Consider the following 15258-nt stretch of genomic DNA (forward strand, 5'->3'; position numbering starts at 1 on the left):
GAAAGAAAGAAAGAAAGAAAGAAAGAAAGAAAGAAAGAAAGAAAGAAAACACTCTCAAATAGCATACATAGTAACATATTCCTACATTTTTCTCCTCAGTCAGAAACCTATTCCTACATTGGGAAGGTCCCATTCACCCTAATGCAATTTACTCAGTGAATAAACAAAGAAGAGAACAGGCAAGACTAAATGTTTAAAACAAAGATTCTTACCCTGAGGTCTGTAAACCATTTAAAATTGGCTCAGGGCTCTGTGAATTGGTACTCCCCCACTCCGCCTCTCAGTTAGAACTCCTATAGCCCTCATCTGAAAGTTAAAGGGGCCCACCGGTCTAAAAAGAGTTAAAAATAACCTGTCCCTTTTTGGAGCATAGGTGACAATGACTAAAAAAAAAAAAAAAAAAAAAAAAAAAAAAAAAAAAATTGTTGAATAAAGATACCTAACATGTAGTTGATGATCAATTTTCCAATTTCCCAAAGTAAACATAATTAATTCATTAATAATAAAGTAAGAAGCCATACGGAGTTGGGTTGATATTTTTCCTTGAGGACATAGCCAGCCCACTGCCATACTTCAGTCTCCCCACATATATTCTTTGATGCCTAGGTACCTGTTTTCTTGTTCTGGAATATCTTTCTCCATTCTAGTCATCTCTCTGGTTATCCCCCTAACTGAGGGAATTTGGTAGCATTAAGGATAAATCTTATAAACCCTGACAAAATAAAGATACCACAGACCACAAAAACAGGGAGGCAGCAAAACAGTGGGAGAAAGTGTAAGGACGTTAATCTCATATTACACAGCACTACATGGATTGATTAAGTTCAAAAAAAATTTAAAGATGTACAGATTTTAACTCTGGAATGTTTTTATGATCATTTTTTTCTTATAGCAGTGGTTCACAATTTTGGCTGCCTATTAGCATCATCTGAGAGCTTTAAGAAACACTAATGCTTGAGTCCCATCCCTTGATATTGATATAATTGCTCTTAGATATAGAGTTTGAAAGCCTTCTCAGCTGATCCCAGTATGTAGTCAAGGTTTAAAACTTCTGCCTTAGAGGAGTGCTCTGAGAACTCATCTCACTGGTGTTTATGAAACATTTATCTGTAGCCTGGAAATTCATTTAGCTTTACTTCAGTGTCTCTACGATTAAATTCCAGGAAAATTAAAGGTAATTCATGGATGCCTCCTACATAGTAAAATTACTGCTTTCTTTGTATCTATATATTATCCGTCCAACCATCTGCGTGTAAGTAGAGAGTGTCGTCAAGAGCATACGTGAAACAGTTAATACTGGATTTGGGAAAATCGATTTTTGTCTGTTTTGACTCCTCTTTTTGTTTGGAATTGTGTCATAAACATGACTCACAATTTTGAAAATAATGAAATAATTACTCATAGGAATAAATTGTTTAAATAAAGCTTAATAAAATTAAAAGCAGTCAGGCAAATAAAAATGTCACATTAAAACTGGAGATTCCATACCTATTTCTAGTTCACAGGACAGCTGATTTAATTCTTAAAAGTGGAAATGGAAATCCGGGCCTGTCAGGACTTATTTTATGGCTATGGGCATGTCTGTCTCTGTTAACCTTCCACTGGAGGGTGAGGGTGAGAGGACAAACATTAAGTTTAATCTGCCAGAGAATGAATAATGTTAACTTTCACGTATACGGACAGAATATCTCGGAGTACTAATTAAAACAATAACAAAAATAGGGTTTCATAATCGCTACAAGATGATCTGGAGAAGATGTGTCATCTGACTAGAGAAAGAAGGCTGTCACTGTCTAGTTAATGTTCAAGTTTGTTCTTGAAATAACGGATTTGTCTCCACTCCCCTTTCCCCAAGTTTAAATTTGTTGTACTCTTCTGGAAAGAAAAATAAATCCATCTCCCGGCACTGACCTATATAAATCAAAGTCAAATATACATACATACATATACCCACACATATTTACATATCCATGTATATTTACATATCCATATATATTTATTTACATTATGCCCAAGCAAATATATGGAATTGCGAATAAAGAGAATATCCAGAGATATATGAGGGATACTGGTTCAAAGACGGCATACAGTGGAGAAATTATTTAACAGGCTAAAATTCAGGAGTTTTAACTTCAGTTCTATTGACATTTTGAGCCAAATAATTTTTTGCTGTAGAGACTGTCCTGTGTATTGTAGGATATTAAGCAGCATTCCAGGCTTTAACCCACTAAATGCCAGCAGTAACCACCCCCACCCCCAAGCATACAGTTGTGACAACCAAAAAAATGTCACAGATATCTTCAGATGTCCCTGGGGAGCAAAACTGCTCTCTATTGAGAACTTTTTGGCTAAATTCTAATATGAAAACTCTTAAAAGATACAGGATGGTTACTAGGGAGTTGGAAAGAAAGGAAAAACTTAAGACAGACTTTCCAGAATCAAAGTACAGCTTGTGATGGGGTACCTGGCTGGCTCAGTGGGTGAAGCATGCAACTCTTGATCTTGGGGCTGTGAGTTCGAGCCCCACATTGGGGGTAGAGATTAAATTCTTTTTTAATTAAAAAAAAAAAAGAAAACACAAAGTACAGCTTGTGAGAAATTGAAGAAATTTTATTTAACTTTTTCTCACCTTTCATGTTTTGTCTCTTGGATAAAGCTACCAGCACCCTATGTGTAGGTATCATTGTTTACATTTTTAAATATTTTCCACAGGGCCAGTCATGTGGTATATGATGAATAAGTGTATACTGACTAAATATTTAGACCAAAAAACGGTCAAAGGTTCTACCCAGCAAATTCTCTGAGAAACCATGTTGTGTAGACATCCAGGAGAGGAAACTCTTGAGATTTTACTCTCTATTTCCTCTCAGGGAAGAGAATTTGCTACAACTTAGATTCTGAAGGATTAATTGGGCCTGGACTTCTAGCTCTCTAGTCACTGTTGTAATTCTCTCTCTGAGGGCTCCCCTCTTCTTCTTGCACAAATGATGTAAAAGAGCTGCCGGAACCTCCTTACTGCTCACTCGAGACTGGCCCATCCAGCCTACGTTCTATTTCTGTCCCCCCATGCTTTCTGCGGTGAAGGGATTCGAGTTTGAGTTTAGCAAGATCAAAGATATCCCTTAAATCACATTCCACAATCCAGTTCAGTAGAGTATCATGAGCCAGAATTCAGACATGAGCCGAGCCACAGGTGAAGTAGTGTTTTTCCAGTCGCTGGTGTCCTTCACGTACACCCATATATTAGAAAACTTGTGGCTGTGGTTTAGGATGGAATTCTGGTATACCTAAGACCCTTACCAAAATGCCACGTTAATACCATCGTTAAGAACCCCAGAGTTTCTGTTTAACCCCTAACACATGGCAAGGGTGAGTAACCATTTTTTAAACACTAGGTTAAGACTATATTGGCATATTTACTAAAACAAACAAGACAAAATACAACACAACACAATTATGTCATGGTGAGTGTGGTACCATGAATGCAAACTTCGAATACATTAGATTCTTCTTATAAGAAATCACATCATTTTCACAGAAAGGAGGCCAAGAAGCTCCATTTGGCATACTGTCACACATCCCTCTTTGTGGGATCAGTTCTTGGGCCAAAGAGCTCCCCCTGGAGTCAGAGTTCATGCAGCTTGACTTTGGTAGACAAAGCAAGCCAGATTCAAGACTAAACTTGCTCACAGTCTTTGTCAACAGTAATTTGGGCGATGATGGGGACCAGGCACTTCCACACAGGCAGTCAGCATTACCCACACCGGTGAGAAGAGAAAGGGGTAAGCATGCCTGTGGGTAGTGAAGGATGTCCTCCAACTGGTGGCGAACAGACACGAAGTGGAGGGCTGACAGGGAGTCTGATCTTTCTCCCAGTTCCCTCTCAACCTTTACTCCCACTCTTTGCTTTCTTTTGCTTCTTTTCCACAAAGGCTAACACCAACTTCTGGCTTATCAGGACCTCTTCTCACCTTTATTCTCTCCATTCCTTATTGCATGAAGGCTATGACCACGGACACTGCCAAATGTCAAAGGAAACTACAAATATGTAGGAATGTTAACCCCTGGCAAACCAATTCAGCTGAAACTTGTAATTATCTCTTTGTCACTCCTCAAAAATTGTTTCTAGTTTATTACATTTTCTTTATTCATAATTTATTGCTATCAGTTTCAGGATGTGATTTTTTTTGCTTCTTTTTGTTCTGCTCACTGCCAATCAGATGGAAATGCAACTTAATACTGTACAATGTTCTGTCTAATTAAAACAATAGGGTTCACACATTTCCTCCTTGCATAAATAAATTAAAGGGAGTATGATGCTTTTAACTGCCCACACTGGATTTTTTTAAGCCTTTTATTAATTAAAGCATGTAAATTGTATACAATCAAGGCTGAGAGACCTGATCTTGCCAAGAAGATGTATCTGTGCCATTTGACTCTGGGAATTTAAACTAAAGATTCTCTCCAAACCCATGACTGAGGTTATAGGAACAGAAATAAAAAGAACGCTAAAAGTGAGGCCAAACTAGCAATTACATATCTGAACAAGGAAAGCTGAAAACTTGCAGAGTCACTTCTTGGGTTGTCTTTCTTTCCATCATCTGCCCCTATTAAGGCTTGCATGATTTCCCAATTTCAGTCAAGTTAAATGTAAGTTGACACTGTCTTGATTACATGAGGGAGAAAGACATACACACATACAGAAAAGAAAAGAGAAGAGAAGAAAAGAAAATGTAGTATATTATGGTGAAATCACCTAGGATTTTCCCTAATTCCTGAAAAGAAAGCATTTTTCAGAAAAAATTTTGAATGAATACCTCATGTCCTCATCAACAGAAAACTCTGCCTTTAAGGAAGAAGGCTCAGTAGAAAAGACAAATACTGTGGTCCAACAGATGACATACAGATCTGCAGGGTAACTGAAGCTCCTGAGGTTTGCAGTTTTTCAAACAGAAAAGGAGTTGTTTCTGATTCCTCTGGAATTTAAGGTAGCTTTATGGGTTTCATTTTCCTCCCTTTGAATATCTTCTCTTTTTTCTGAAGTTACTGTGTGCCCTTGGCCCAGACGTTAGGAGACAGTTAACATCTGATGTGACAGGACTATTGCAAATACAACTCCTCAACTGGAGAAGAATGGAGGGTTGATGGTTAATGCAAACCACTAATTTTTAAGGGGAAGGAAAGGATTGGAGATCGGTTCATCAACAGCAGCATCTCAGTGGCTATCTTGTAGAGAGCTAAATGGCCAGAATACACGTTTAAAAGCCGAGTCTCCTTTTAATATGTTGGATGCTTCCAGTGTTAAAATACCCATTTCTCCCAACACCATGTGCATACTTTGTGCCTGAACATATGTCATAAAACATATACAAAACACCCAGGATTCAGTGCCCCACATGGATGAGATGGTCTGATATGATACAGGGCCCATATGTTGCTATGTTAAATAAAGAAATCATCTTGAGAACTAACTATCAAGCTCTGTGAGTGACCAAAGTAAATAGAAGCCTGTGTTTTTGTCCCCCAGTGTCTTATTTTCTATCTTTGTGGTTCCTTTATAATAAACATGGTAAATAAGAAAATGACCTACTCATTTATCTGAAGAAAGTTAACAAGGAAAGACAGACTTGAGAGCGTTGACTTGCAAATGCACATGAGTCCACGATAGAAGGCAGAGGTCTGATGTGCTCAGTATGCTGTTGTTCCCTTTTCCCTAATGGAAATTTCCACACCATCAGAAATACATGATACCTCAGGATAACAGTCCTCATCTTGCATTTTAGTGTAGTTGCTAATTGAAAATAATCATTCACGGACACGGAGGCTGGTTATGTGGAATAGAAGCAGGCAATGGCCAAGGAAACTTAGCAAAACCCTTGACCTGGACTTGTTTCTGAAATCCAGATAGGCATTGTTGATCTCCTTCACCCAACTGTCAGAGCTGGTTAAGCAGTTTCTGTCCGATTGCTGCCTTTCAGTCTGGTGTGAGCTTGAAATTGCATGGGCAATTGGGACAGGACAATGGGTGTAAATCAGTGAAGATCAAGGTCAGATAAGAAACCATAAGCAGGAACTGGGACCTCATGGGGGCAGACTGCAACCCAGGTCAGTTCTTACTGCATCTGACCTCGGTGCTGAGGTTGTCCCTCATTCATTACAGAGCCATTCGTTACAGAGCTAAACACATAATCCTGGTCTAGGAGTTGGAGAAGCTGAAGGAGGGTCCAGGAGAAGGTCCAGTAGTTTCAGGTCTCTCTGTTGCTTCACACCAGTAAGTCAGCAAGTCAGCAACAACATATGTGAACTACAAAATGCTGCTGCTTCCTTTCCACCCTCCAAATGTTCTAAGAATCTCCCTTGTGGTCCACCCCAACTGGAGACATACAAGAAAGCAGGGTTGCCAGGTAAAAATAGATACACAGTTAAATTCAAACCTCAGATAAACAACAGACTCTTCTGGTAGAAGAATATCTCAAATATTGCATGTGTGTGACATGTTCATATTGAACATATATATGTATATATGTACATATTAAATATATACATATATATATTCGTTGTTTATATAAAATTCAAATATAAGTGAGTGCCTTGTATTCTTATTTGCTTAACCTGGCTACCCTAAAAGAAAGGGAATTCTGGGAAGTGTAGTTCAACCTAGCCAAGCTGACACATTACAAACCCATTACATCATGAATTAGGAAATTTATAAACTGAGATTATATTGGCCACAGGTGCTCTCAACTCTGGATCATTTAGCTCTGCCAAGAATACAAGGTAGAGTACAATAAAACATGGTCTGTCTAGGTCTCTTTTCAAAGCAGATATAGATACCAGTCACAGTGAACAAAAGTCACATGTCCAGCAAAAGTTCTCATATTTCTGAAAGCTTTCCCCTTAAACGACTGATCCTCACCCAGGGAACACACAATTAACCAGCGGAGCTTTTTCAAAAGTATAGATGTCTGGGCCTGACCCCCTAAGACCTAATCAATGAGAATCAACAGGGATGACAATAAAGCCTGTCTTGTTACTGTTGTTATTTTTTGAAGACTACAATAGGTTGTCTCAGTGTGCACTCTTTATTAAGAACCCCGGCCTTAGAGGAATAACTAAAAGTGAATACATGTTGTGATCTTAATAGTTCATATGAGGTTGCTACATTACATGTTTTCCCCAAGCCCCACAGAAAATTCCTGATAATACCAACATTACATATAACTGATCAGACATTTAAAATGTCCTATCTGGGACACCTGGGTGGCTCAGTCAGTTAAGCATCCAATTCTTGATTTCAGCTCAGGTCATGATCTCACAGTTCATGGGATTGAGCCCCACGTCAGGCACTCTGCTGACAGCACAGAGCCTGCTTGGGATTCTCTCTCTCCCTCTCTATAAACATTTTTTTTTTTTAACGGTTCTTTAAAAAAAATAAAAAAATAAAATATCCTACCTGTGCACTGTGCCTCCGGTTGGTGTTGAGTTTGGGTTTAGTGGGTGATGTGTCTAATCATATACCGCTTACGCTCTGGCACAATAGGCATATCTCTGCCATCACCTTTATCAGTTTGTTACTATAGCTCTTGACCTGTTTCTCTCTCTTCCTTCATGGCTCCTTAAAGCTGGAAGCCATGCCGGACTCTTTTCTGCATCTCTGACAGTACACAGAAGTCATGTGACACACCAAAAGTACTCATTATATATCAGATGAATCAAAAATGTATGCCCATTCCTCCCTTGCTCCTTATTTTGGCCTTCTGTTAGTCTTTATTCAGAAATCAGAAAACAATATTGAGTGCTCATTATAAACCTGGCTCTGTTGTAAATTCTTTGTATTACTAACTGAATCTCCAAAACGTTTATATGAGATACGTGGCTGAGAAAATAGATACAAAGACTACAGTGCTGACTCTTCAGCACATGGTTGATAGTGAAAGATTCAAGACTGAGTCCAGATGCCTTCTCTGAACTTCCAGGCTGAAGTGGTTCCCTGGAGAGCCCCATACAGGACACTACTGATTTAGGTCACATTCTTAAGACTTCATTAAGAGAAAATCTGTTAGATTAAACCCAAAACCATTATTACATTCAACTTTCTGCCCACGAATGCACACTATTGCCCCAGCAAAGGATCCCCTCTGTAGTGGAATAAGGAAAAAGGTCTAAAATTCACATCTCGTAGAGTGAGGCATAAATCACATAATTGGCTCTTGTATCCAAATGCATCGATGTGCAGAAACGTGATTCATTAGAGATCACATGGTCACAGGGAAGCAGATCTGGAATTAGGACCCATCAGTTCTAATTTGCAAGCCGACTGCTTGTAACCCTTCACTCACATCCTTCACTGAGGATTGGCAACCCCTCCACGTATGATGCCTCGGTCACAGTTCAGCTTAAGAACAGACAAGGCAGAGCACCACACCACCTCAAAAAGAGCATCCTCCCTCAAGATGCCTTTCCCTTCTTCCCTGAAGTAACTCTCTTTTGGCTTTCTAGTTTAAAACCCAGTCTCGGAGGATAAGGACACAAGTGCCCCAACCATTAGACTGAACAAGACTGATACAGAGAGGACATTTCCAGGAATAGGATGCAGGAGGCCCCCACACCTCTGCCTGTAAAGAGAGAAATGGGCGGCCATACTCCTCCTTTGGGTAAACCAGAAGAGCAGCTTCTGGAATCCTCCTCAGGAACATCAACATGGTGTCCGTGGCCTGACAGCTATAATCAGGGAACTTCACAAGACGGGGACTTTGGGCCATCGCAGAGCCCAGGAATCAAGACATATTCGGAGGTTGTGCCTTTGACTTTCTCCACTAACTGCTGTCCCCTCCTTTTATTCAAAAAAGTAATAGCCACACAAAGACAAGTTCAGAGACAGGAACTGCTAAATAGAAAACATAGACATAAAAGCCAAACAGTGAGAGGGGACAGGGAAAGAGGCTGTTTAAGGAGATAAACAGAAGGACTCATGATGCCCTGCCATAAATAAATTAAAGAACATTAAACACATACATTCCTTTTAAAGAGCTACAATGAGAAGAGTACATGCACTTTTTTCAGTGTTATTCAGCCACGTTGGAAAACAAAACTCTGAAATTAATGCCAAGATAACAGAGATGGGAGCAGAACTTTCCCCTATAATAATTATCTTGCTATCTGTCCATCTTAGGTCAATAAACACGGTATGACTGACAGGTTAAAATGTTTGGGTTAGTCTGAGCTCATATAAACTTTCTAGGATGGGAGAATGTTAGAAAACAAATACATAATCTTCCTCCATCTTCCTACTTTCAAATCTTCTTCCCACCTGCCCTCCTGTCTGTTGGGAGCGTATGTCCACAGCACACTTCAGTCATTACAAGGGTTATCACCAAGCTGATGGGCACAAGGCAGGGTGAGAGCTAACAAATTATTGCATTCTCTTAAATAAAGGGAGAGGACATGCTCGGGAAAACCTAATTGGCTTCCATGTACAGGAAGAAAAAATAAGTGAATTCAAATAACTATCACTGTTACTCCTTTGAACACTCTTATAAATTCTGGGTCTCCCAGATGTCTTAACCCTTTGTTGTAGAGAATCAGGGTAATGGATAAGGAGATCATTTAGAGGAGCCCAGACCTGCCACTTAATTCACAGTGGGAAGAGAAAAGAATCACTACTCAAAAAGAACAGACTCCATCTGGAAGGTCACAGGAAGGCAGAAGGGAAAAAGAGCTTTAGGGAGATTTTTTTTTTTTTTTGGAAATGTGAGAAGGAATTGGTGGGCAGAGAGTATCTGTGAGGTAAGAATGGAACATTTTAGAAAATCCTGGTGTGTGCAGTAAGTGGAATAAAAATATACCTATTTTTTATAGATATCAGTAAAGTCAAAAATGTCTTTCCAATGAACGTCAGTTTTGGACTGGTGTTTATTTGAATGGGGCACTGTGTGGAAACAGAACAGGAGGCACACAGATTTGTGTGGATTACAGATATTTAATGGTCTGCTTCAAATGTCACTTTCCTTATCATGTGCGTCCCCCTTCCCCCCAATGACACCCTTTTGTGAGGAAAAAAATTCACTGTGCGGATGATTACAAAGTAGACTGCATGAAGACTCCAATAGCAAATAATTTAAAATCCCAAAGGTCATATGATTGAAAACTGCTGGCATAGCAGGTAGAAAACTCGGGTCTTAGAATATACAGCTACTATAAAATGTGAGGCAACGCACATTTATTCATTAATTAAATAGATTTCATATGCCTTCTATTCACCTGGCTCTCTGCTGTGAAATGTGATTACAGCAGTAAACAAAAGAGACAAAAGTTCTTATTTGTGGAGCTAACTTTCTAGTGGGGAGAGACAGGCCATCCATGCACAAATAACTACATTATACAGAATGTCATTTGGGAATAAGTGGTATAAAAAATACAGTAAATCACCTAAGGGGCTTAGGAACTTTCAAGGATAGGGATGGTGCTCATAATTTAAATAGGACAGTCAAGACTTCATTAATTTTAAGGAGTTGAGGGCATGAGCCATGTATCTGGACAGAAAACATTCTAGGCAGGAAGTAAGTGCAAAGACCCTGAGGCAGGAGCATTCTCAAGGAACCAACAATTTATAGAGTATTTCATAATATTCAGAGTTTTATTTCTTCACGTAGTCCCAAATGAGATAACAATATCAACTTCATAGAACTTTTGTGAAATAATTATAAACAATCTATGAAAAGCACTTGGGTTTTTAGTAACTAATTAATATGAGTAATTAAGTAACATTCTTCTTGCCATAGTGCTGATTTTCCAAGAGATGTGTGCTGCCTTCTAAAGTCAGATCACAGGAGAACAGGCTATAGGGTAGTCTAGCCTAGTGGCAAAAAGTAATGGATCCAAATTTAAATTCCAATTCCATTATTCACAAGATGCATAAACTTGGATAAATTCTCAGTATCTCTAGGTCTCTGCTTCATAATTTATAAAACTGACATAATGATACCTGTTCTTCAGTGTTGACATGAGGGTTAAATAAAACACTAAAAATAATGAAAAACAGTAATAATAGCTAACATGTATACAGTGCTCACCATGTACAAGGCACAGTGTAAAGCTGTTTCCCTGCATCAGTTCATTCCATCCTCATTAACACTGGAAAACCCGTTTTACAGACAAAGACACTAAGGTCTAGCTAAAGTGCCCATGGGTCCATAAGTAGTAAACTGTGGAGTGAGGGTGTGAATCCAACAGTCTAAAGACAGAGCCTGAGTTACTGGCTAGCATATTCTAAATTCCCTCATGCTACGCCTAGCACCTAATTAATGCTCAATAAATGGCAAAGGTGCCTGGTGGCTCAATCAGTTAAGCATCAACACTTGATTGCAATTCAGATCGTGCTCTCACGGTTTGTGAGATCGAGCCCCACATTGGGCTCGGCGCTGACAGCGTGAACCTGCTTGGGATTCACTGTCCCCCTCTCTCTGTCCCTCCCCAGCTCATGCATTCGTGCTTTCTCTCTCAAAATAAATAAATGATTTTAAAAATCAAATGGCAGATGTTACTGCTGTTTATGATGGTATTACCACCATCATCATCATTATTATGCCATTTAGAAGAAGCAACTAACTCCATTGGAAGGAGACCAAGCACAAATTTAAAATAATATTGCTGGCAGGGTTAGAGACCAATACACCAGCAATAAACAATAAAAAGATGTGCCATCTAGACCCCCACTTTGCATTAAAGGAATGAATCACAGATGTATCAGGGGCTAAAAACCAGGGAAGACACACAGCTTTACTCTAGTCCCAGGTATTCTAAAACTGAGAATACCAGGTCTTGGAAAAATGCACTGGGGTTTTCTTTTTCAATGTGGCTAAAGTCTTGTTTTTCTCAACACACCCAACAGACATGTATACAGAGTACTGTCAGTGCCCCAGCCTTCCTCCCAGGAATGGAGAATAAAAGTAACCCCACCACACACACACCATGTGCTTGCTGCCTGTCTGCCTTCTCATTGCTCAAGTAAGTTTGTACAGATGGTTTTCTGAATTGACTTCTTTTTAAATAACTCAAACTACAAAAGTTGGTTCTTCTCTTCTCCTGCAAACCCTAACTAGAACTGCTTCTGTTTGCTTTCTTAGTAACTTTAATCCCAAGTAGATTTTCCTATGTAACACACACATGCACACACACTTATACAAGTTTATTCTGGTAAACTACTGTTCCTTCAGGGGATCCAGAAGAACTCACAGTTTGACCTTTATAGAAAAGTATCATCCCAGTACTTAAAAAATCCTCAGTTTCCCCAAAAGGAAGAGGATAAGAGACTCTTCCTATGGGCAAAGTTTTTGTGGCAATGTCTTATAAGTAAATCTTGTGCCATATAATGAATTTCCTAGTAAGAAAAATCTATGTAGGGAATAGTATTAGAAGAGAAGGCTTTGCAATTGGACAGAACAATGTATTTATTACAGGTTGGGTACTCATGGCTCTTGGGATTTTTCTGCTGCCTGGAAAGATCCCCAAAACTATTCAGCTTGTTTTGTAATAGGTTTCCCAGTCTCACTGGGCCAATAAAGATTCAATTCACTTCAGCTGGTACTTATCAGCATATTATTAGGAAAGGCACGCTCTCAGCCCCAGGCAGTTATCTGTGAAGAGACCCAATTTCCAAACAGGAGTCCAGTTCAGAGTTACCTCCCATTCTCTAATGTAATTTCCCCTCCTTACAGTCAAATCAAGGTATTCTTCTTTAAAACAAACAAACAAAGTCTCTTCTTACAACCAGAAATCAAGACTTCTATTTTCAACTAGGCTTCAAGTATCTCTGTGTCCCCATGTTCTTAATCAGGAGGAGAACAAGAGAAGATAAAGGCTTCCCAAGTCTAGTGCAAACCCAAAGCATTTTAGGACTGAACGAACCTCAGTAGAGAACAGCAGAGATGCCTCACTGGACTCAGGCTCAGTATGCTATTATAAGGAGCTGTTCAGAAACACTACTCCCAGTCATGAGGACTGGACTCTTTGCTGCTCCCCCCTTCCTATGTGTGTACTGATGTTTATTTCATTTCAGTTTCCCCTAGTCCCTCCTCCAACCCAACATTTGCAAGTTTTTGAGGGCAAGTTAATCAAGAGTTAACCGGTTTTCAAAGCAATGGGGGCTTCTCAATGTAGGACCTTTGTTCAAATAAGATTTTCTTTCTCCAAAGTGGAGTTTCTGCCAAATTTTCCTTTTCCCCCTCACTTCACCCCTACTTCAGGAAGGTGAGAAATGGAAGGAAAAGTAGTAGCAGAGTATTTAACAGTGTCGGAAGTCAAGACACATTACCCCTTCGTTATCCCGAGGCTTTCCAAATGGAGTCAGTGCTGCCTGGAGTGTGTGCTCTCGCCGTCTTCTTGCTGAGTGCACTGAGCAAGGCAGTGAGCTGCGGTTTTCTCAGCCAGGCCAAGGCAAGCAAGCTGGATGGCACTGGGAGTGCTGAAAGGCTCCTGGGTCACTTCGTGGTATGCAATGAATCAGGAACTCACAAAGGTATTGATTCACGTTCGGCACACATTAAAATGTACAAGCAATCTCTGTCGTGGTTTTCATTTCCAATTTTTTAATATGCCTGTGTGTGTAACTTATGTGAGATCAGATGAATTCAGATGAATGTTAACCCTTTGACAAATAATCTTGATAAAGTCTTATGCTTAGGTTCAGCCCTACTAGCAAGCTCCTTTCTCATTTAGAAGAATATTCTTCCAGAAAAAAATTTCTTCTCTCGTACATTTGTTTCTGGTTTGCTGCTACTATGATACTGCATATTGTGTGTGTGAGAAAGAGAGTGTGTGTGAACATTAAAAGGAAGCACAGTCAGGGGCGCCTGGGTGGCTCAGTCAGTTAAGCATCCACTTCCTGATTTCGGTTCAAGTCATGATCTCGCAGTTTATGGGTTGGAGCCCCAAGTCAGGCTCTGTGCTGATGGCATGGAGCCTGCTTGGCTTGGGATTCTCTCTCCCTCTCTCTCTGCCCCTACCCTGCTCTCACACATGTACATACTCTCACTTTCTCTTTCTCTCTCTCAAAATAAAAATTGAAAGAAAAAAAGGGGGAAGCACAGTCAAATATAAATGTATGGTACAAGACACAGCTAGAAACTCAATGTGATGGCCAACTTTATATGTCAACTTGAGTGGGCCACGGGGCACCCAGACATTTGGGCAAACATTATTCTGGGTGTGTCTGTGAGGTTGTTCCTGACTGAGAGCAACACTGAAATTGATAGACTGCGCAATGCAGAATATTCCACTCTTGGGCCTCATCTAGTCAGAGGAAGGCCCAAATAAAAGAAAGCTAGCCCCTCCATGAGGAAGGGGGAACTTCTCCTGCCTGACTACTTTAGCTAAGATATCATTTCACTCCTGCCTTTAGACTCAGCTGACATATTGGTTCATCTGGGATTTCTAGCCTGCGAGCGTTCAGAATGGAGCATGGCTGGCTCTTCTGGACCTCCAGTTCAGATCCAGTTCACTGGATACCTATCTCGGGACTCAGAAGCCCCTATAATCTCATGAGCTAATTCCAATCAATTCTAGCATATACACATACTGCTTCGTGTTTCTCTGGAGAACCCTGGCTAGTACAGTCAGGTTCTAGTCAAATAACTGCAGGATCTTAGGTGATTCAGTGAACTCTCTCAGGCTCCTTTTCTCCTCTTTCATGGGGAAAAAAAAATGATCAAATGCCTCCCAGTGCTAATGAAATGATTAAAAAAAATAACAAAAAAAGATAAATTGCAAGGAGATCCCAGAAGTATACATCATACATACACTCATCACTAAGAAAATTAGTCTTATGGTTTCATCCAGCAGAACCTACCAATCTTTCAGTTTTGACTGAAAATAGGAGACTTACCTCTCCAACATTAACAATGTAGAGCTGTTTGCTGGCTTTAACCATTGAAATCTTTCTTATTCCTTCTAAAAACTAGTCCCTTTGATTAAAGCAATGGGAAGGTCATTCATAAACATATTCTGACAGTAAGTAAAACACAGGTGCTTAGCATAAAATAATTGAATGTAGAGCTGTCTCCATTCAGAGAAAAATGGGACCTAAGATATTTTGGGAGGACAGACCCTCTTTTTAAATTGCATTCCAACTCTCAAATGATTATAAAAAGGGGCACAATTTACCACTGTAAGTAAAGTCTTCATTTCCTAGTTCAAATTTCTGGTGGACATAAGATTAAGCTCGACATTTTGAAAACCATTTACATTAGATTTGATTTATAC

General features: G+C 39.7%; 1 long non-coding RNA gene across 2 annotated transcripts in view; it reads right to left on the reverse strand.

Annotated features, from left to right (window-relative positions):
* Window positions 1–15258, reverse strand: part of LOC125926714 (uncharacterized) — a 210962-nt gene that overhangs the window by 180782 nt on the left and 14922 nt on the right. The gene's annotated exons all lie outside the window — the stretch shown is intronic.

This window comes from Panthera uncia, chromosome E1 (genome assembly GCF_023721935.1).
Source record: "Panthera uncia isolate 11264 chromosome E1, Puncia_PCG_1.0, whole genome shotgun sequence".
Taxonomy (NCBI): domain Eukaryota; kingdom Metazoa; phylum Chordata; class Mammalia; order Carnivora; family Felidae; genus Panthera; species Panthera uncia.